This window comes from Thalassophryne amazonica, chromosome 12 (genome assembly GCF_902500255.1).
Source record: "Thalassophryne amazonica chromosome 12, fThaAma1.1, whole genome shotgun sequence".
In the NCBI taxonomy this organism is placed as follows: Eukaryota; Metazoa; Chordata; class Actinopteri; order Batrachoidiformes; family Batrachoididae; genus Thalassophryne; species Thalassophryne amazonica.
Genome location: NC_047114.1, coordinates 98,886,830 through 98,909,675, shown reverse-complemented (window position 1 = coordinate 98,909,675; position 22,846 = coordinate 98,886,830). Strand labels below are relative to the sequence as shown.

General features: G+C 41.6%; 1 long non-coding RNA gene across 1 annotated transcript; it reads right to left on the bottom strand.

The window, feature by feature from the left end:
• Nucleotides 1-1,396: 1,396 nt before the first annotated feature.
• On the bottom strand, nt 1,397-22,435 carry LOC117522194. Its single transcript, XR_004564162.1, has 5 exons — nt 22,235-22,435; nt 10,252-10,327; nt 3,916-4,227; nt 2,373-2,481; nt 1,397-2,262 (listed from the first exon to the last, which is right to left on the bottom strand). It is a non-coding gene; the product is annotated as an uncharacterized LOC117522194 (long non-coding RNA).
• Nucleotides 22,436-22,846: the final 411 nt, after the last annotated feature.

Sequence of the window (22,846 nt, the reverse complement as noted above, 5' to 3'; positions counted from 1 at the left end):
GAGTTTTTCCCCCTGCCACCTGAAGACGCAGGGAGGCAACCCTCTCGTCTACTGGAGTAAACTCCAACGTAGCAACTTCAGAGAAGAATAAGGTCCAACCCCTATCAAGGACAGTGGTTCCAGAGCCAAGGCTGTGCATGAGGCAGCGCCCACCAGATGTAACTGGTATTGCTCCACCTCCCGCACAAGCTCCAGCTCCTTCCCCCACAGCGAGGTGACGTTCCACACTCCCAGAGGTAGCCCCTGCCAGCCGGGTGTGGTCTGTCAAGGCCCCCGACTTTCACTACCACCCAAAGAACAGCGCACCCGACACCAGCGGTTCTCCCTGCGGGTGGTGATCCCACAGGGTGGAGATGGAAGGTCCATGTTGCCTTTTTGGGCTATTAAATTGGCATCAACCACAATCCACAAAAGCGGACACAGAAACAGAGAACAGATCAGGTTTTAGTTTAGCAGTAATAATATTCTGGGAGGCCGAGGAAGAAATCGAGCTTCGACTCACCCGCACAGATGACTGAGAATTACCAGCGTTACCCCTGACCGGACAACCAGAAATCATATGACCTGACTATTCACAATAAAAACAGAGTCCGTCCTCCCATCTGCGGTGTCGGTCCTCCAAGGACAGCCATGTACGGCCTAACTGCATGGGTTCTTCGAAGCTGGAGAGAGCAGGGTCAGCTTCGGAGCAACAAGACAAGGAGAACTGATGAGTTTGTGTGGTGGAGTATGGTGGCAGGAGGCAAGTCTCTCGGTGGGGCCGTTCCGCCAGGCGCCAGTCCATCGGGATGGCCAGGGCAATCAGCTCATCAAGGTCTTCTGGGAGATCCGTGGAAATGAGTTGATCCGGACATCAGTGGACAGCCCTTGGAAGAACACATCTGGGTTCCATTCACTCTTGGTGGCGAGGATGCCAAAGTTAACAGCCACCTGACGAGTGCCCTGCTTTAGCCTCAGAAGGGAGCGTGCCGCCTTGCGCCCTGGGGAAGTGTGTTGGAACACCTGTTGCGGTGAATGCCTGGAGGGAGGAGCAAGATGGCAACCGACAGCTCCATTCAGCTGGTTTTACCTTTAACCGGGTCCGGGCTGGCCTGTGAGTCGAACCTCGACAGAAGTTGTTCCAACTGGGAGCTCACGGAAGACATGAAAGCGTCTTGGCGTTGATCTAGCTTCCTAAAGCCAGTGCTTAGAGCGGCAAGCCGGTCCTCTTGTTGGGCTAGCGGCTTGCTATGATGACATACAGCTTGCTGTAAAGGACTAGAGTCTGCTGCGTCCATCATTGGCCAGATTGATCTATCAGGTCTAGTTAAACAGAATGGCTGGACACAAATGCTTGACTTGACAACAAAGTTCTGTATGTAAAAACAGTTTACTGAAGTCATAAACAGGGTCTGGTACAGAAAAAGGCAGTCCAACAAGAGCAAAAGTACATGGAATACCAGGCTTAGACGTGGTCAATAATACAGGCAGGTGGTCAAAACACGAGAGGCAAGCAGGTCAAAAATACACAAAAACAGAGCTTGAGAGAAGGCACAGGGCGCATCAATCTGGTGAGGGAGCAGGGCAAAATGAGGAGCTTAAATACACCCAGGTGATGGGAGCAGGTGTGCGTGGAATGCACATGAATGAGGGTGTAGCCAGAGAGAGGCAACGCCCACCACCAAGAAACAGGAGAGACAGGGACAGATAAACCCAAGCAGGAAAAAAAAACCCCAGCAAGAAAGTAAGCCTATAAACAACAGAAATGTGGCAGAAGCATGAAAACAAAACCAGCCAAAAACTCACATCCTGACACAGAATCAGAAAGAATTCAGATTTTGAGTTTACATGTTCATGTTTTTGAAAATTTTCATTCCATTCAGTATAATCAGTACTCAAATACAGTGCATTTTAAACACAATTTTAAGCAGCAAAGAACCCTCAACTGTATAACACTGATATTAAAAGAAGTGTAAGCCCATCTTTTGATAACTTGGAATATTGTTTCAACAACACGTCACCATTTTACAGAACTACTGAGTGTAAACACAGACCCAAATGTCAATCACACAAGACCAAATCCTGTGTGGCAAGTGCAGATACAGGACAGGATGTCATTTTTAAAGGATGTGTAATCCTTGTAATGCCCTAGGATGCGAATGGTCTCAAAGCAGGTGGAAGCTGTGGGATAGCTGCCATTGATGACTTGCACTGAGAGACTTGGAGGGAGAACCTCCCATCCAGTCCAGAATTTGACGAGGCTGGTCAGTTCAGCTGGTGTTGCTACGGAGTAGATTCAAATGGATAAAAGTTCATCATCAGGATAAATAGCCAACAATGGCATTAGCAGTTGAGTAGAAGATTAGTCAAACCATTAAGACAAGTGAACCTACCATTAGCTATGAACTGATGTAGATAGCTTGACATCCGGCATCTGATTTCCACAGAACAGTCGTCATCGTCGCTGTCTTCCTCACGAGGCCATATACGCTGAAGAAGCACCTGGATTTAAAAAAAAAAAAAAAAAAAGCATGAGAAAGACTGGTACTTTTTGATTTTATTACAGACAGTAATAGATACTGTCCATGTATGAACCATAATATTTACTACAGATTCAACACTTCAAGAACAGATAAACGAAAATGAACCTCAGCGCTGATGCCCCCTGCTGCGTCTTGAGGAAGGAGCAAGGCCACTGTGTCAGGTCTTTGGGTCATAAGAGTCCACATTGGGAAATGTATATGGAGACATAATTACATATATTTGCAGAAAAGAGGAAAAAAAAGAGAAAAATGGCGGCCGTTTTAATCACCAAACCTGCAGCTGCTACCATTACACATCTGACTATGTCCGGCAGCGGGTGTTAACCTGCAGAGGTGCAAAGCACATTCGATGCACACAAAGGTCTCAGGGCTCCTTCATGTCTCCCATGAACCACGGGTGGCAAGCGACCACATATAAATGCTCTACATCTGGAAAATAATGATATTCAAAGTTCTATCTCACAGACTTACACAGTGTGTCGGCTCATTCTCCTCTCATGCTTGTCTTCGACAGCACTGAGATATGTAGAAGTTCTTGCTAAGCAGCACGCAGCCGCGTCAGTAGGAGCCTGGCTCCAAACCTCCACACTGGTGACACCACAATTTCTACATAGCTACCCCTAGCCAGCCACTACTACGCAGTAATTAAAGTGTGATGCTTACTACCTGACCTGAGTACCACGTGAACTGTGAAAATAAGGGCTCCAGTGAGCGGGTCGTAATCTAACATATAAGGCTGACAGTGTGTGTGTTCACGCACATACCCTTTTAACCTAAAGGCCACAGTGACCTCCCCCTTGGTGCCCCCAGTTTGGTGTCGATTGCTCAGTTACTGCCGCTGTGCATAGCAAACACACATGCACAACTTTATATACGAGGTCTGTTTCTCGGATTTCTCGGATAGTCACACGACAGTCCCGCATCACCACAGCGTTCACTTTGGAAATGATCCGGTCATTTCAGCATGTTGATGGCTGCCTGGAGCGCAGCTCGCTCTCCACCGTTGTGCGGACGTCTTTAAACCGGTTGCACCGCTCCTTAATCTGTGTGATGCCCATAGGATCGTCACTGAAAGCCCTCTGAATAATCCAAATGGTTTCCACCTGGCTGTCGCCCAGTTTCTGGCAAAATTTGATGTAGTCGCGCTGCTCCAGTCATTCCACCATTTCCTTGCAAAGAAAAAACGAGAGACTCCACCCATCCTCACACAAAGGCTGCTTACAAGCAAATGACGCAATCGACAGGCGTGAAAAGTTCACGCATGCGCACGAAGGTTCAAGGTTGGCTCATGCAAGCACACGATTCAAATCCATCAGGTTTTTGAAAAAAATAAAAAGGTCCGATACTTTTCTAACAGACCCCAGATTAAATTATATATAATACTAATTCTTACATTTTCTCTCTTTAGTTTCACTGGTGTCCACATTGTCCAGGGTACTGTCACTGCTAACATCCAAGCCATTACAAGTCTTGATGTGTTCTGTCAGGAGCGGAAGAGGAACTGCTACTTCACACTTCTGACATGTGTCTTTTGGCATGTTCCTGAATGCTTCATCAGTTAGTGGCAGAGGATTTGTACTGAGTTCTTCTTGAATAGGGGCAATGAATAGATTTTTCCCCCAACGAGTTACAGACTTCAACATTATTCCTGTATAGCCACTCTCATCAGGAGCCACAAGAGACAGCTGCCGGCTCCCCCATCCACCTGCACAAAAGAGGAGAGGAAAATTAGACTGTTACCGTTCAAGAAGTTACTTAAAAAAAACAAACAAATGTAACCAGTTTAGTCCCATTGAGATCAAGACCTCTTTTACAAGGGAGATCTGGACAATTATGAAGTTTCCAGTTCACCTAACCTGCATGTCTTTAAATGTGAGAGGAAACTGGAGCACCTGGAGGAAACCCACACAAACACACGAGAACACGCAAGCTCCACACAGAAAGGCCACAAGTGGTAATCAATCCCATGACCTTTTTGCTGTGAGGCAACAGTGATAACCACTAATCCACCGTGCTGCCCAAAAATGCCAAGTTGGCATACAACCGAAGACCAAAAAGGCCAAAGACAACTTCTGGTCATGTCACTCTGATTAAAGTCAAGTTATCATAATCAAGATCACACAAAAAATGTCAACTTGTCATTACAAGAACTGAATGACACTTAATGACAGCAATCATAAACGTTTATGACATTGACATGTTTACGACACGTTCATGACTGCGTCATCTAACAGTTATGACAGTGTCATGTCACCATTATGACGATCCATCCATCCATCCATTTTCTTCCGCTTTATCCAGAGTCGGGTTGCGGGGGCAGCAGCTCAAGCAAAGCTGCCCAGACCTCCCGATCCACACACACCTCCCCCAGCTCCTCCGGGGGAACCCCAAGGCGTTCTCAAGCCAGCCGAAACATGCGTCAGTCACAGTCAGTCAGAGCTGCGTGTCGTCAGAGCGAGCTGCAAAAAGTTTGTACCTGAGTTTTCAGAGGTGGTGTTTGTAGTTGCCATCTGCCACGCCGGTGTTTGCCAACCCGGACAGTGGGAATACCACCTCAACCGGCAACTTGGCCCCGCGACTGGACAGCAACAACGTCCGAGGCCCGCTCAACGTGGTGAATTCACTGAGGCCGCGCGCTGCGTCATTAGAGCCGCGCGTCACGAGTGCCGCTTCCCCGAGGCCTCGTGCAGCCACCGCGGATCCATCAGCGCGGAAACACCGAGGCCGCGCGGCACCAGCGCACTGCAGATCCATCCCACAACACAGGCTGTTAACATCGGCGATCGACAAGCTGCTCATAAGCCGACCATGGGGCCTAAGAAGGTTCTGACAGCGGAGGAAGGTGACGATATTAAAAAATCTCTGGACTTTTTATCAGAGGAGATTTCTGTTGTGAAGCAGCAACAGAAATCAATCATGGATCTGGTGGAGGAGGTGAAGGCATTACGGCTCCAGAATGCCGAGAAAGACCGGCATCTGGTGCAGCTGGAAAATAGAGTGGCTGAATTGGAGCAGTACACCAGAATTAACGACGTCATCATCACAGGTCTTCACATCAAACCACGGTCCTACGCACGGGCGGTAACAGATGAGAGCGGAGGGGAGCCCAGTGAACAGGAGGTCAGCTCTGTGGAAAAACAGGTTGCTGATTTCCTCCTATCTAAAGGTATAGAAATGGATTTAAATAACATTGAAGCGTGCCACCCTCTGCCCCGGAGAAATGACGGTGATAAACGAACCGTCATCATGAGATTCATCAACAGAAAACACAAAACAGCACTGTTAAAACAAGGAAGAAAACTGAAAGGGACAAACGTATTCATCAATGAACATCTCACCAAACGGAATGCCGACATCGCCAGGAAAGCACGCTTCTTGAAGAAACAGGGAAAAATCCAGCACACATGGACTTCAAACTGTAAAATATTCATCAAACTGAACGGATCACCAGAACAAGCAAAAGTCATGGCAATAAGGAACATCGAGGAGCTGGACAAATATGAACAATAGTGTTTCTTAAAGCGAGGATCTGGACAAATATGACCAATAAGGTATGAGGACACAAACACATCACAACACCATGACACAGACCAGAGGAACCTATTCATCTACTACCTATTCATCTACATCTGGAGACAAGAAGGATATAACTCAAAGGATTGCTGATCATGGAAAAGTAGAACTGAGAACATTTAAATACACAGACCACAATGTACTGGACTTGGAGCACGATATAGACCCGGACAATAATTTCTTCTCAAATATTAATGACAGTTGTTGCTATTATACAGATGAACAGTTTAATCGGATCATTAAAACAGATAACAAATTATCAATAATCCATTTCAACAGCAGAAGTCTATATGCAAACTTTAACAACATTAAAGAATATTTAAGTCAGTTTAAAAAAATATTTAACATAATTGCTATATCAGAAACATGGATCAATGAAGATAAAGGAATGGATTTTGAACTGGATGGATATGAATTTAATTGTGTAAACAGAAAAAATAAGAGTGGAGGAGGAGTGGCTGTGTATGTGGATAAGAACATGGATTATAAAATAGTAGACAATATGACAACTGTGATTGATAACTTATTAGAATGTATAACTATTGAAATATGTGAAGAAAAAAGCAAAAATGTATTAGTCAGCTGTATATATAGAGCACCAGGATCTAGTATTGAAACATTCACTGACTGTATGGGAAAAATGTTCTCAAAAACTAATCAAAAAACTGTGTTCATTTGTGGTGACTTAAATATTGATCTGCTCAATCCAAATAAGCATAAAATAACAGATGAATTTATCAGTATAATGTACAGTATGAGTTTATATCCAAAAATCACCAGGCCAAGCAGAATTACATCCCATAGTGCTACCTTAATTGATAATATATTCAGCAATGATATTGAGAATAACACTGTGAGTGGATTATTAATCAATGACATTAGTGATCATCTACCAGTTTTCATCGTTTATAATAGAAACCATCGGCGGAATCAGCCAGAGGAGAAAATAAAATACAGGCGAGTGCGGACAGAGGAAAACATGAACACACTAAAGAAGGATTTACAGGAGCAAAACTGGGAAAAGGTATACAGTGAAAGTGATGTTGATAGTGCATATGAAACTTTTTTACAAATATTTACATCATTATATGATAAAAATTGTCCAATTAAACAAGACTACAGAAAACAAAAAATCCAAGCTCGACCATGGATGACGAAAGGGTTACGAAATGCATGTAATAAGAAAAATACACTGTATAGAGAATTCATAAAACTAAAGACTAAAGAGGCAGAAAATAGATATAAGAAATACAAAAATAGATTAACTAATATTATACGGGTATGTAGGAAGGAATATTATAGTAACATATTATATAATAACAAAAACAATATTAAAGGAATATGGGATATATTAAATAGCATTATCAAAAATGGTAATAAAAAACAGAGTTACCCTCAGTATTTCATTGATAATAATGTCAAGAAGGAAAATAAGGATGAGGTAGTCAACGGTTTTAATAATTTTTTTGTAAATATTGGACCAAGCTTGGCAGAAAAAATTCCCGATTCCCAACCTGAGGATTGGGATAATAATCTCATAGAAAGAAATCCCTGTTCAATGTTCCTCACAGCAGTGGATGGAAATGAAATTATAGACATTGTGAATAATTGTAAATATAAAACATCTACCGATTTAAATGAAATTGATATGGTGGTGGTAAAACAGGTCATTGAATGGATTGTAGAACCATTAACATACATCTGTAACTTATCATTTCAAACCGGTAAATTTCCCAATCAAATGAAAATAGCTAAGGTTGTGCCGCTGTATAAGACTGGGGATAGACACCACTTCACAAATTATAGACCTGTTTCTTTGCTTCCACAATTTTCCAAATTATTAGAAAAGTTATTCAATAATAGATTAGACAAATTCATAAATAAACATAAATTACTTACTGATAGTCAATATGGATTCAGAGCACATAGTTCAACATCACTTGCATTAATAGAATCAGTTGAGGAGATTACAAACGCCATAGACCACAAATTACATTCAGTTGGAATATTTATAGATCTTAAAAAGGCTTTTGATACAATTAATCATGACATATTAATCAATAAACTTGAACAGTATGGGATTAGGGGGTTGGTGTTGCACTGGGTGAGAAGCTACTTAAGTAACAGAAAACAGTTTGTGAAGTTGGGGGAATATACATCATCATGCTTGGACAATGCTTGTGGCGTCCCACAGGGGTCAGTATTGGGTCCAAAACTGTTTCTAATTTATATAAATGATATTGTCAATGTTTCCAAAATATTAAAATTAGTATTATTTGCAGATGACACAAGCATTTTTTGTTCAGGGGGGGATTTGCAGGAGTTACTGAGGAGGATCAGTATAGAAATGGGAAAATTGAAAATATGGTTTGACAGAAATAAATTATCATTAAACTTAAGTAAAACAAAATACATGTTATTTGGCTATTGTAATACAGATATACAGGTTCAGTTACAAGTCGAGGGGGTAGATATTGAAAGGGTACATGAAAATAAGTTTCTGGGGGTGATAATAGATGATAAGATAAACTGGAAGACTCATATAAAACATATACAAAGTAAACTGTCAAGAAGCATTTCAGTTCTAAACAAAGTGAAACATATTCTGGACCACAACTCACTCCGCATTCTTTACTGCTCACTGGTTTTACCATATTTACAGTACTGTGCAGAGGTATGGGGTAATACTTATAAAGGTACAACACAATCACTGTCAGTAATGCAGAAAAGAGCTATAAGAATTGTTCATAATACTGGCTATAGAGATCATACAAATCCACTATTTTTACAATCCAAAATCTTAAAATTCACAGACTTGGTTCATTTTCAAACAGTACAAATTGTGTATAAAGCAATAAACAATTTACTTCCAGCAAATATTAAAAATATGTTTTTTAACAGATCAGGGGATTACAGTCTGAGGGGGAAATTTAATTTAAAGCATCAGTGGGCACGAACAACATTAAAAGGTTTCTGTATTTCTGTCTGTGGGGTGAGGATGTGGAACAGATTGGGAGTGGGGCTCAAGCAATGTCCAAGCATGAACCAGTTCAAACAGCGGTACAAAAATATGGTTTTTTCTGGGTATAGGGAGGAGGAAGGGTAATGAGGGTTAGGGTGTTTTTGTTGTTTGCTTCGGCTTGTAAATATATAGTATTTTGTATGTAAGTAGGTATGTGTAGGTGTATATTTATGTTTGTGTATATATATGTGTATATATGTATATGTGTATATATGTGTATGTTGATGTGTATATGTATGTGTGTGTATATATATGTATATATATATATTGATATCGGTTTAGGTGTGTAGGAATTTATGTGTATATGTGGCAAAGGGTATTACTGGTTGTGGGGAAGAAGGGGTAGGGATAAATAAGCTGATGCTTCACCCTACCCCTTTTCGGACATGTTGGGTACACAGTAGGAACTTTTTTGTTGTTGTCTTTACTGATCTATCTTGTAATTGTTGTTGTATCAAATGTTCGAAATAAACAGTTTTCATTCATTCATTCATTCATTCATTCATTCATTCATTTTCATTCATGTAATCCTTCCAGCGTGTCCTGGGTCTTCCCCGGGGCCTCCTCCCAATGGGACGTGCCCGTAACACCTCTCCAGCGAGGCGTCCAGGGGGCATCCGGAAAAGATGCCCGAGCCACCTCAACTGACTCCTTTCGACGTGGAGGAGCAGCGGCTCGACTCCAAGCTCCTCCCGAGTGACCGAGCTCCTCACCCTATCTCTAAGGGAGCGCCCAGCCACCCTGCGGAGGAAACTCATCTCGGCTGCTTGTACCTGCGATCTCGTTCTTTCGGTCATGAGCCAAATCTCATGACCATAGGTGAGGATCGGAACGTAGATCGATCGGTAAATCGAGAGCTTTGCCCCCCTACTCAGCTCTCTCTTCACCACGACGGTCCGATACAGCGACCGCATCACTGCAGACGCTGCACCGATCCGTCTATCGATCTCACGCTCCATCCGTCCCTCACTTGTGAATAAGACCCCGAGATACTTAAACTCCTCCACTTGAGGCAAGGACACTCCACCGACCTGAAGAGGGCCGAACTGCATAACTGCATAATGTGAAGTTTGCTGCTGCATATGTGCATTTTATTTATGAGAGAGCAACATTAACACACTTGTGTTGGCTTACCTGAAGATTTGTATAGTAGCCACCCACCAGTGACCGTCCCCAACCTTGGGAATAAAACTCTGAGGGCATCACATAACTGAACAGAAAATGGGTACATGTGAAATATTCTCCAAAAAAGTGACAGAATTTTTCAATCAAATAAGACAACACAGAATGAATAAAATATAGAATATCAATAACTACTACAATGGACAATAATAGCCGGTTTCGAAGATCCATGATGCCTTGCGGTCGGTCGCTTGTGCACAGGCTCCACCTACCTAGCAACGAGTCTGGCCGGCCATAACAGACCACAATGACATTTGGAGTATATGTTTAGATAGTCCAGGTAATGCAAAGGCCGAGAAACGGAAGATTAAAAGCATCAGAGAGTAGTTAAAAGACAGTAATGTTTCAACCACAGGTTCCGGAAAGCAGGGACGAGACGAGCGGACGAGATTGGCCTACTGGAAGGGAAGACAAAGAACGTAGAATTGTTGTCCACAATGGCAAGTCCTTTGTATTACTGCATTATGGCCTATTCCAGCATGGTACGACTCTTTGAAGGACTGTTCCAATACAACAGCAGCAGCAGTGTGGCTGCGATGGGTGATATTGGTGCACAACTGCAGTATCCGCTGCACAGGTGAGTGCACAGGGTAAGTATAATTACTGTAATACTTGCTGTGTATAAGAAAATATGAACAAATACACGACCAACAACAAAAATCAATATCAGACAATGATCTAATATTACATGCATATTAGCATACAGTGTTGTATATTAAGGGAGATGCCAAATGTGATTGTATATGTACTCTTTCTGCCACAGAAGTTCTCTTGTGTTTGATAATATTGTTGTCATGGTAACCCAGAATGAGACATTTTGATGATTTTTGCATGTTGTGTTGACAACATTCAGATCAGTCTGTACAGATTTACATGTAACATAATGATATAAAATGGAAAATTTCCAATTCGAGATTTTCCCATTCCTGTGATAGATATAGTTTATATATACACACGTCATTGATTTTGGCTTGAACGGTGGTGGGTATGCGGTCAGCCTGGCCACAGTACCAGCAGTCACTGTCTGATGAAGGCCATTAAATCACATTCACGCTGATATAGCCCCACCCTGGGGTTCCCACCCTGATGTTATTGTTTTTCCTGTTTGTCTTTACAGGAACGATGGAGGCTGTAAACATATAGCTGCCATTGTTTCCTGCTGCTCACATTTTGGAGAAACTGGCAGACCGACATGCTGCATCAGTGACCGATGACCAGTGTGTGTGGAAGAAGCCACCATCATGCTCCCGTCTGATTTCAGGTATGTATTGATGGTCCATGCATTTTTAACCTCTGCTACTCAACATGATGTCATGATGATGTTGTTGCTTTATGTTTTTCTATGCGTCTAGGGGCATATATTTTATAACACACACGTACAGTGAGGAAAATAAGTATTTGAACACCCTGTGATTTTGCAAGTTCTCCCACTTAGAAATCATGGAGGGGTCTGAAATTTTCGTCTTAGGTGCATGTCTACTGTGAGAGACATAATCTAAAAGAAAAAAATCAAGAAATCACATTGTATGATTTTTGTAATAAATTATTTGTACGCTACTGCTGCAAATAAGTATTTGACCCCCTACCAACCGGCAAGAATTCTGGCTCACACAGACCTGTTAATTTTTCTTTAAGAAGCCCTCTTATTCTGCACTCTTTACCTGTATTAACTGCACCTGTTTGAACATGTTACCTGTATAAAAGACACCTGTTCACACAGTCAATCAATCACACTCCAACTTGTCCACCATAGCCAAGACCAAAGAGGTGTCTAAGGACACCAGGGACAAAACTGTAGACCTGCACAAGGCTGGGATGGACTACAGGGCAACAGGCAAACAGCTTGGTAGAAGACAACAACTGTTATGATTATTTATTAGAAAGTGGAAGAAACACAAGATGACTGTCAATCTCCCTCGGTCTGGGATTCCATGCAAGATCTCACTTTGTGGGGTAAGGATGATTCTGAGAAAGCTCAGAACTACACAGGAGGACCTGGTCAATGACCTGAAGAGAGCTGGGACAACAGTCACAAAGATTACATTAGTAACACATGATGCTGTCATGGTTTAAAATCCTGCAGGGCAGCAAGGTCCCCCTGCTCAAGCCAGCACATGTCCAGGCCCGTTTGAAGTTCACCAATGACCATCTGGATGATCCAGAGGAGGCATGGGAGAAGGTCATGTGGTCAGATGAGACCAGAATAGAGCTTTTTGGAATCAACTCCACTTACCATGTTTAGAGGATGAGAACAACCCCAAGAAAACCATCCCAACCGTGAAGCATGGGGGTGGAAACATCATACTCTGGGGGTGCTTTTCTGCAAAGGGAACAGGACGACTGCACCGTATTGAAGGGAGGATGGATGGGGTCATGTATTGCGAGATTTTGGCAAACAACCTCCTTCCCTCAGTAAGAGCATTGAAGATGGGTCATGGCTGGGTCTTCCAGCATGAAAATGACCCCAAACACACAGCCAGTGCAACTAAGGAGGGGCTCCGTAAGAAGCATTTCAAGGTCCTGGAGTGACCTGGCCAGTCTCCAGACCTGAACTCAATAGAAAATCTTTGGAGGGAGCTGAAACTCCAAACCTGAAAGATCTAGAGAAGATCTGTACGGAGGAGTGGACCAAAATCCCTGCTGCAGTGTGTGAAAACCTGGTGAAAAACTACAGGAAACGTTTGACCTCTGTAATTGCAAACAAAGGCTACTGTACCAAATATTAACATTGATTTTCACAGGTGTTCAAATATTTATTTGCAGCAGTAACATACAAATAAATTATAAAAAAAAAATCATATGTCATATCATATCAAAAAATCATATCAAGTTCTCCCACATCATGGGAGAACTTGCAAAATCGCAGGGTGTTCAAATACTTATTTTCCTCACTGTATATGAGGTCTGTTAGAAAAGTATCGGACCTTTTTATTTTTTCAAAAACCTGATGGATTTGAATCACGTGTGCTTGCATGAGCAAATCTTGAACCTTCATTTGCATGCCTGAATTTTTTCACACCTGTCGATTGCATCATTTTCTGGTAAGCAGCCTTTGTGTGAGGATGTGTAGTGCACTCGGCGGATTTTCATTGCAAGGAAAAAGACAGAACAACTGGAGCAGCGCCGCATGACATTTAGCCACAAACTGGGCGACAGCCAGGTGGAAACCATTCTGATTATTCAGATGGCTTTCGGTGACTTTTCAGTCGTGTGACTATCTGACAAATTGTGGAAGAGGTGGGCATGTCACAGCATGTCCTGTGAGACTTCAACACGGAGGTGCTTTTGCTCTGCTGTCGGCAGCAGCATGAATTTCACCGCCACTCTTTTCATGGCCAAATCTTCTGTCACAGTGGAATGTACTGAAAAAGTGCTGATGTCCACCTCTTCCGCAATTTCTCGGATAGTCACACGACATTCCCGCATCACCACAGCGTTCACTTTGGAATGATCTGGTCATTTCAGCATGTTGATGGCCGCCCGGAGCGCGGCTCGCCCTCCACCGTTGTGCGGCCGTCTTTAAACCGGTTGTACCGCTCCTTAATCTGTGTGATGCCCAAAGGATCATCACTGAAAGCCGACTGAATAATCCGAATGGTTTCCACCTGGCTGTCACCCAGTTTCTGGCAAACTTTGATGCGGCGCTGCTCCACTCCTTCCGCCATTTTCCTTGCAATGAAAATCCGCCGAGCACACAACACATGTCCTCACACAAAGGCTGCTTACCAGAAAATGATGCAATCGACAGGCGTGAAAAAGTTCATGCAAGCACACGTGATTCAGGTTTTTGAAAAAATAGAAAGGTCCGATACTTTTCTAACAGAGCTTGTATATTAAACAAGGTTTCCTGGTGTTGCCGACCAAACGGTCCCCTCTAAAAATTTGTCTGCCCTGCCTTCACTGCGCATGTGTTTGAGACTGACTCTCTGAGTCTGACTCTCTACACCCAAAGTGATCAAAGGGAATAATGGGATTATTAACCATCAGATAACAAAGTAAAACCTCTTTAAAAGTGACTCCTAAATGATTAAACAGAAACAAGGCTGTTTTAAGCAGAAACGAGGCGATAATTGGTGAATCGTTGCTGATGCTCTGAAGTGACGGAGGCGCAGCGAAGACAGGGCGGACCGATTTTTAGGGGGACTGTTTGGTCTGTGACACTGGAACGCTAGCCAGCCGGCAAAAGTAGCTAGTGCTTTTTAAGAAAAAGTTTTCTTTGAGTTGTTGACCCTTAATTCATGGATGTTTACAGAAAGCTAAGATACAGCAAAACTGGTAACGATTCTCTCTCTAATCTTTTTTAAAAGTTAATCAAGGTAATACCAAATGTTGTACTGCAGGGATTTATTTGACTTAGTTCATATTTGGACATTAAAGCAGCATGACTGACTTTGTGTTAGTATGTTCACTGCAGATCACGTTCAAACACTCGCAGGGTTCCATGTGCACTGAGACATAACACACAGTAGTGTTGATGACTCTGATGTGTGAATGTGTAGTTGTTCAGTCACTGATAATACCAGATGGATGGATTTTAGGACATTCAGGTATTGTTTAACACTGACCTTAATTTACTGTGTCTTGATGTCAGCACAGTCATAAACACTTCAGTGGTGACTTTTTATCAATGCAGATACAAAGCTATGATTTGTCTGTATATATTTTTGCACAGACTGAACACGTGTATGAAATGAGCTTGAAAGGTTTCCTTCAACATCAAAATTGTCTGACTTATGATGCTGAAGTCTTCCTCCACCTCAGTCCCTCCAGCTGCATGTTAATATTGAAAACAGCTATTTTACATTATGTGTATTTTGAGAGTCCTGTTTAATAAATATATCTGAAAACTGATTTGTGGAATTTATCCATTTTTACCAGGTTCACAGTATTCGTGAGACTGTGTTTCTCTTCAACTTTTGTTCAAATATTTATTTGTATGGAAGGTGATAAATAACTGCTACCTGTGCCAAAAAGTTTTTTGCAAAAGTTATAGATTGACAACTACAAATATACGTACAATCAGTTGCAGTGAGATTGATCTAAAAGCTTTCTGTGTAACGTGCGTTCCAATGTTTATGTGCACAGAGGGAAATAACTGCTATTGATGCTGAAAAATATTTGGACAAAAGTTGGAGATTAACATCCACGAGTTTACAACCAGCTGAGACCGAATCCTTAAAAAAAAAAAACAATCCCTTCTCTGCAACTTTTGATCAAATATATTTTGTTCAGAAGGCTATAACTGCCAGCTGTGCTGAACAAAATATTTGAACAAAAGTTTCAGGCAAATCACAAATTGTTAACCAGGTCCATTATTTAAAACAAGCCAGTTGAAATATTTTTATGCCGACAGTTCCACCTCTCATTCCTCACTGGGGTTGCAGGGCTAAAACCCAAACTCTAAAACACTTGTCCGAGTGTTTTGTGCACAGACAGCAGCATGGCTTGCTAGCAATGCACAAAATAAGTGGACAAAAGTTTCAGGTTGGGGTCCACATGGTGATAACTACTCTACTAATATGGCTGATTAAAAAATATAAATCTTGGGAAATTTTTTTTTTCTTTTCATTGCTTTCTTGACATTTCTCAACCCATCTGTGATTAGGCAGCATTTCTCAATGGGCAGTCTTTTCTGTAGGTTACACAATACAGCAACTAGATGTGTCAACTGGTCCGAAAGATGCCTGAGTGACCTTTCAGAGAGCGTATTCCTGTACACTGTTGGAAAAATTCATCAGATTCCAACACAAGACCCTGTATCAGGTCACACCTCAACTCAGCTTTAGTGCTGGGTACAGCTAACAGAAAAGTTAGCTTCCATAACCACTAATCCGCTAACTGAACAGTTAACTTTTATAACGCTAAACCGATAAACTCCTAAAAGAAATAGTGAAAGTTACAGCTAACTAACTTTTAGTACTGACTTGGCACACTGTCAGCGACTGATAAACCAGTTTAAACTTTTAACGCCGTAGAGGCTTCTGAGTAAATTCAATGCAGCACTTATGTCTTTAAACACCCTGTCGGCTGCTGCAACGACATCTCATTTATCTTTAACAGTGGCAGTGTAGATTAGGGATGTGGAGATTAATCGATACGAATCAGTATAAACGTGCACGATGCGAGTGCATCGATTCATTTGATGGGCTGAATCGCGGATGGATCGCTCGCTGCCTGCTTGCAATGATTTTTTTCCGATGCACCTTGAATGCGTCACAGGCGGACGTTTGAAAGTACATTTCTAACAAACATGGAGCCCCGCAACAACAACGGCAAGTACTTGGAGGAAATTTTTGATGGTTTGCATGTACACGCTGTCTTTTAAAGTAGACACACTATTGATCATAATGCATTGCTGCAAGTTCAGGTTCAGGAGTTTATTATTATTGTAGTACATGTTAGTTTAAGAGTCTTGTTAGTGTTATATATTTGTTGTGTTTTTATAGTTCAACGAATGAAGCTAGTTTGGTGAAGAGTTATGGTGTAACCATGAGTGAAAACGACATTTCGATTTACCCCAGTTGCCACTGTCTGAGCTGCTGCATGTTGAAAAGCAAATTACTTTTATTTTTCCAGCCACACCGGCAGCCGGCCCATGCTCTTCTGCTGGGCGAGGGCAGAGAGCTGAGTTTCTTATGGCAGCCTGGCTGTTGCAAAACACCCAACAGACAGAAATTAATGTTTGGTTTTAGGGTTTACAAATGTTTTTGACCTTTCAGTCTAACTCATATTGCCAGCAAAGAAATGTTAGACTGAAAGTTAGCGGAAGCTAATTAATTCGCTGATGATTTTCAAAATTATCTGAAAAGATAATCCACTAACAAAAAAAGTTAGCTTTGCTAATCAGCGGTTAGCGGATTAGTGGGACTGTGGCCACCAGTGGATTTCCATTTGCTTCTGCAAAGATCAGGACTCCTGAAGACCAAATGACATGCGTGAGGGAATCCATTCATGCTTATTAATACATGATCAAGATACCATATAATACTGTCTGAAAAAACAAAAAACAAAAACTGAAGCATGGATTGCATCCAAAAAATAAAAATTAATAATTCAGTAAATAAATAAATACCACTGAGACACTCTATAAAAGCTGCATCCTGTCATCAATCTATTATCATGTATGAAGCAGAGCTCTGTAGTGGTCACTTAAAATTTCTACACTGCCTGCAACAGTTATTTCAATCTTGGCTTTTGAAATTTGTATAGTGATGTCTGCAATAACAGTGTGAAGACTGTCATAGTAACTTCATTCATTACCCATCATTGTTATCACATTCTCTATGGATCTGAATGGAACTGAGTGAAGCAAGGTGACTAATCCATTCCTCCTCCTCAGTGACCATCAGGACTGATGTTCTGCTGGTTTCCAAGCTATATTTTTTTCCTCATGCTGGACAGAATCAAAAACAGCATGAAAAATAAAAACTTCCATTTATCCTTTTCTCTTTGCCAATGTTGACTGTCATGTCATACCACACACAATTACAAAAAAAATAAAATAAAAAATCTGAGCAAACTTTGGGAACCTTGAAATATCACTGTACCCGTCTACTCATTTTGTGCTGTCAATCAATCAATCAATTTTATTTATATAGCGCCAAATCACAACAAACAGTTGCCCCAAGGCGCCTTATATTGTAAGGCAAGGCCATACAATAATTACGTAAAATTATTATCCAGTGCTGCTCTTGAGATTTTTATAAAATTCATTAGTTTCGCCTGTTGATATGAAACTACGGAAAGTGAGTGATGCTTCACTTGCATTTCATTTAAAATACAATTTACATTTGTCACACCGTTATATTACCAACCAACCAACTTTTTTTCTTATATAGCACCAAATCACAACAAACAGTTGCCCCAAGGCGCTCCATATTGTAAGGCAAGGCCATACAATAATTATGAAAAACCCCAACGGTCAAAACGACCCCCTATGAGCAAGCACTTAGCCACAGTGGGAAGGAAAAACTCCCTTTTAACAGGAAGAAACCTCCAGCAGAACCAGGCTCAGGGAGGGGCAGTCTTCTGCTGAGACTGGTTGGGGCTGAGGGAAAAAAACAGGAAAAAGACATGCTGTGAAGGGGGGCAGAGATCGATCACTAATGATTAAATGCAGAGTGATGCATACAGAGCAAAAAGAGAAAGAAACAGTGCATCATGGGAACCCCCCCACAATCTACGTCTAAAGCAGCATAACCAAGGGATGGTCCAGGGTCACCCGATCCAGCCCTAACTATAAGCCTTAGCGAAAAGGAAAGTTTTAAGCCTAATCTTAAAAGTAGAGAGGGTATCTGTCTCCCTGATCTGAATTGGGAGCTGGTTCCACAGGAGAGGAGCCTGAAAGCTGAAGGCTCTGCCTCCCATTCTACTCTTACAAACCCTAGGAACTACAAGTAAGCCCGCAGTCTGAGAGCGAAGCGCTCTAATGGGGTAATATGGTACTACGAGGTCCCTAAGATAAGATGGGACCTGATTATTCAAAACCTTATAAGTAAGAAGAAGAATTTTAAATTCTATTCTAGAATTAACAGGAAGCCAATGAAGAGAGGCCAACACGGGTGAGATATGCTCTCTCCTGCTAGTCCCCGTCAGTACTCTAGCTGCAGCATTCTGAACCAACTGAAGGCTTTTTAGGGAACTTTTAGGACAACCTGATAATAATGAATTACAATAGTCCAGCCTAGAGGAAATAAATGCATGAATTAGTTTTTCAGCATCACTCTGAGACAAGACCTTTCTGATTTTAGAGATATTGCGTAAATGCAAAAAGGCAGTCCTACATATTTGTTTAATATGCGCTTTGAATGACATATCCTGATCAAAAAATGACTCCAAGATTTCTCACAGTATTACTAGAGATCAGGGACATGCCATCCAGAGTAACGATCTGGTTAGACACCATGCTTCTAAGATTTGTGGGGCCAAGTACAATAACTTCAGTTTTATCTGAGTTTAAAAGCAGGAAATTAGAGGTCATCCATGTCTTTATGTCTGTAAGACAATCCTGCAGTTTAGCTAATTGGTGTGTATCCTCTGGGCTTCATGGATAGATAAAGCTGGGTATCATCTGCGTAACAATGAAAATTTAAGCAATACCGTCTAATAATACTGCCTAAGGGAAGCATGTATAAAGTGAATAAAATTGGTCCTAGCACAGAACCTTGTGGAACTCCATAATTAACTTTAGTCTGTGAAGAAGATTCCCCATTTACATGAACAAACTGTAATCTATTAGACAAATATGATTCAAACCACCGCAGCGCAGTGCCTTTAATACCTATGGCATGCTCTAATCTCTGTAATAAAATTTTATGGTCAACAGTATCAAAAGCAGCACTGAGGTCCAACAGAACAAGCACAGAGATAAGTCCACTGTCCGAAGCCATAAGAAGATCATTTGTAACCTTCACTAATGCTGTTTCTGTACTATGATGAATTCTAAAACCTGACTGAAACTCTTCAAATAGACCATTCCTCTGCAGGTGATCAGTTAGCTGTTTTACAACTACCCTCTCAAGAATCTTTGAGAGAAAAGGAAGGTTGGAGATTGGCCTATAATTAGCTAAGATAGCTGGGTCAAGTGATGGCTTTTTAAGTAATGGTTTAATTACTGCCACCTTAAAGGCCTGTGGTACATAACCAACTAACAAAGATAGATTGATCATATTAAGATTGAAGCATTAAATAATGGTAGGACTTCCTTGAGCAGCCTGGCAGGAATGGGGTCTAATAAACATGTTGATGGTTTGGATGAAGTAACTAATGAAAATAACTCAGACAGAACAATCGGAGAGAAAGAGTCTAACCAAATACCGGCATCACTGAAAGTAGCCAAAGATAACGATACATCTTTGGGATGGTTATGAGTAATTTTTTCTCTAATAGTCAAAATGTTGTTAGCAAAGAAAGTCATGAAGTCATTACTAGTTAAAGTTAATGGAATACTCAGCTCAATAGAGCTCTGACTCTGTCAGCCTGGCTACAGTGCTGAAAAGAAAGCTGAGGTTATTCTTATTTTCTTCAATTAGTGATGAGTAGAAAGATGTCCTAGCTTTACGGAGGGCTTTTTTATAGAGCAACAAACTCTTTTTCCAGGCTAAGTGAAGATCTTCTAAATTAGTGAGACGCCATTTCCTCTCCAACTTACGGGTTATCTGCTTTAAGCTACGAGTTTGTGAGTTATACCACGGAGTCAGACACTTCTGATTTAAAGCTCTCTTTTTCAGAGGAGCTACAGCATCCAAAGTTGTCTTCAAAGAGGATGTAAAACTATTGACGAGATACTCTAACTCCCTTACAGAGTTTAGGTAGCTACTCTGCTCTGTGTTGGTATATGACATTAGAGAACATAAAGAAGGAATCATATCCTTATTATTAAAGATAAAGATGAAAATATGGCCCAAGTAACTCTATAGGGTTTTTTTTTTTTAAACAATGGGAGAGGGGTGTTCAGTGGACAGAATACTGGTATGATATAAAACAGGTCTCACGTTTACAGCTGTGCATGGTGTTCTAGTGGTGCACCGACAATACAACATCATTTATTTGTTCTTGTCCATGTTGACAAGATTCTGTCATTGGTTTTGGAGGGAAGAAGTGTTTTTATTGTTGAGTGTCTTGTGTGTACAATGCTGATGGTGTCTGATTGTGGCTTTTTTGTACGTCTTGAATATTCTGCTGCACACTAAATTTCCTATTCTAAGGATAAATAAAGTGAAACTTGAATTTGAAAAGTACCTGTATTATCGACCACGACAACCTCAGAGTCAATGATGTCCACAGGCATGAAGTTATCATCAAGGTCTTTGTTGCTGCTTGAAGAATTTATATCCATAACATTGTCGGAACGTTTTTGTTTCATTGTGTCTGATTTACAGTGAGATGCAGAACAGTTGGGGACAGCTGAACAAAGGAAAAAAAAAAAAAAAAGTCAAGTCACAAATCGTGGAGAAAAGATGGACAAATGTTCCTGTACTTTTCCCATCACTGAAAAGCCTGCAAATAAAGAGTGCAAAAAGGAATGAAACAAAACTGAAACTAACGAAAGAAAACCAAAGTGAACGTCGACCTTGATGCTTAAACGAAATCAAAACGAAACATTCACGATGACATAACCGACAGCGGGTCTGAGGCCGAGCGCAGCCAGTCCTGTGCTCGTGTCCGCAGCACCTGCAGGTGTAGGATCTGGTTGTCTTGACTACAGGTTTGTCTTCACAACAATAACGTGTGTACATGCATGTTCCAGCCGCAAACAGCTGGAACGCGCGTAAACAGTTAAAGCAGTTGATCAAACGCTGTTGCCGCTTTCGTTTCTGTAGGAAAACGGCGCTTTTCGTCCCAACCATGGATGAGTCACGTTCAGCTCATCGGAGCTTTACTTATTCATCCATTAAGATATCGTCAAGGTTCGTGCAAGACATCGGACTTGGGAGGATGGACGAAGTTGGACGACAGTCAAATGGAACGTTGACGGTACGGGAACAATGCAAACGACGAGGAACCATCAAGACAGAAAGCAAAATGAAATACAGACAAATTGAGGGTGTCGTCAGGATTCATTAACATTTTTCAACAATTGAAAATTCTGGATGAAGCGCCAGCTACAGGAAGGCAGCTGGACGACCGGTAAACGATGTCTCTGAAGTCAAGTAAGTCCAATGTCTTGTTTCATTTTGGCTTCGGTGTCCTTCGTTAGTGCCGTGTGACCGGGCTTTACTATTCGAAAGATTTATCCAATTTAAGCGTAATTAGTCATTTCAGTAGCAGAATGTCGCATAGCGACGACACAGACGTTCGAGCCCCTGGACAGCAAAAAAAAAAACTGCCCAGGTCGCAACATTTACATCCAGGTATCGCAGAAGCTGCGCATGCACACAAGCGAAATACCCCAGCACCATGGATCTTCGAAACACGGCTACTGCAAGTTTATTACCTCTTCACGTGTTGTGCTCTCATTTAGATGAGCAGTTCTACGGCCAGTCCTGCCTGCAGATGCACTATTTTCCTCCTGCTCTTTTGGGGTTTTGTCACATTGTTTGGCAACAAATAGAAAGCTAGCTCAAATGGTTTGGACCGCCTGGCAGGAAGAGGGTTTGCTGAAGGAAAGCGCCTCTTTCCTCTGCCACCACCTGGAGAGGACTATACAAAATAAAGAAAAAGAAAGCGTGATATACAAGGTGTTCCGTTTTACCCAAGGCCAAAAATATGGCCATTGGGTATATTGAATAGTCCTTGCATCCGTCGGTCTGTCTGTGCTCATCACAAGTCCAGTCCTGTTACTGCCAGTGTCTTCAATTCACAGGAACATTCTTGGGACACAAATATTAGACAAGTTCAAAGATGGTTAACCTTGACCAATTTTAAGGGGTCAAAAAGGTCACAGTAATTTTCCTATTTTTATGCTCATATGGCCGAGGGTATTTTAGCATTGCGTTATATTTGTAATTACATATGTAGAGGACCCATTATGATTTTTTTTTTCACTTCATGAACAAATTAAACATTAGCCTCGAAACGGGCTTTTGATATATACACACATTTACTG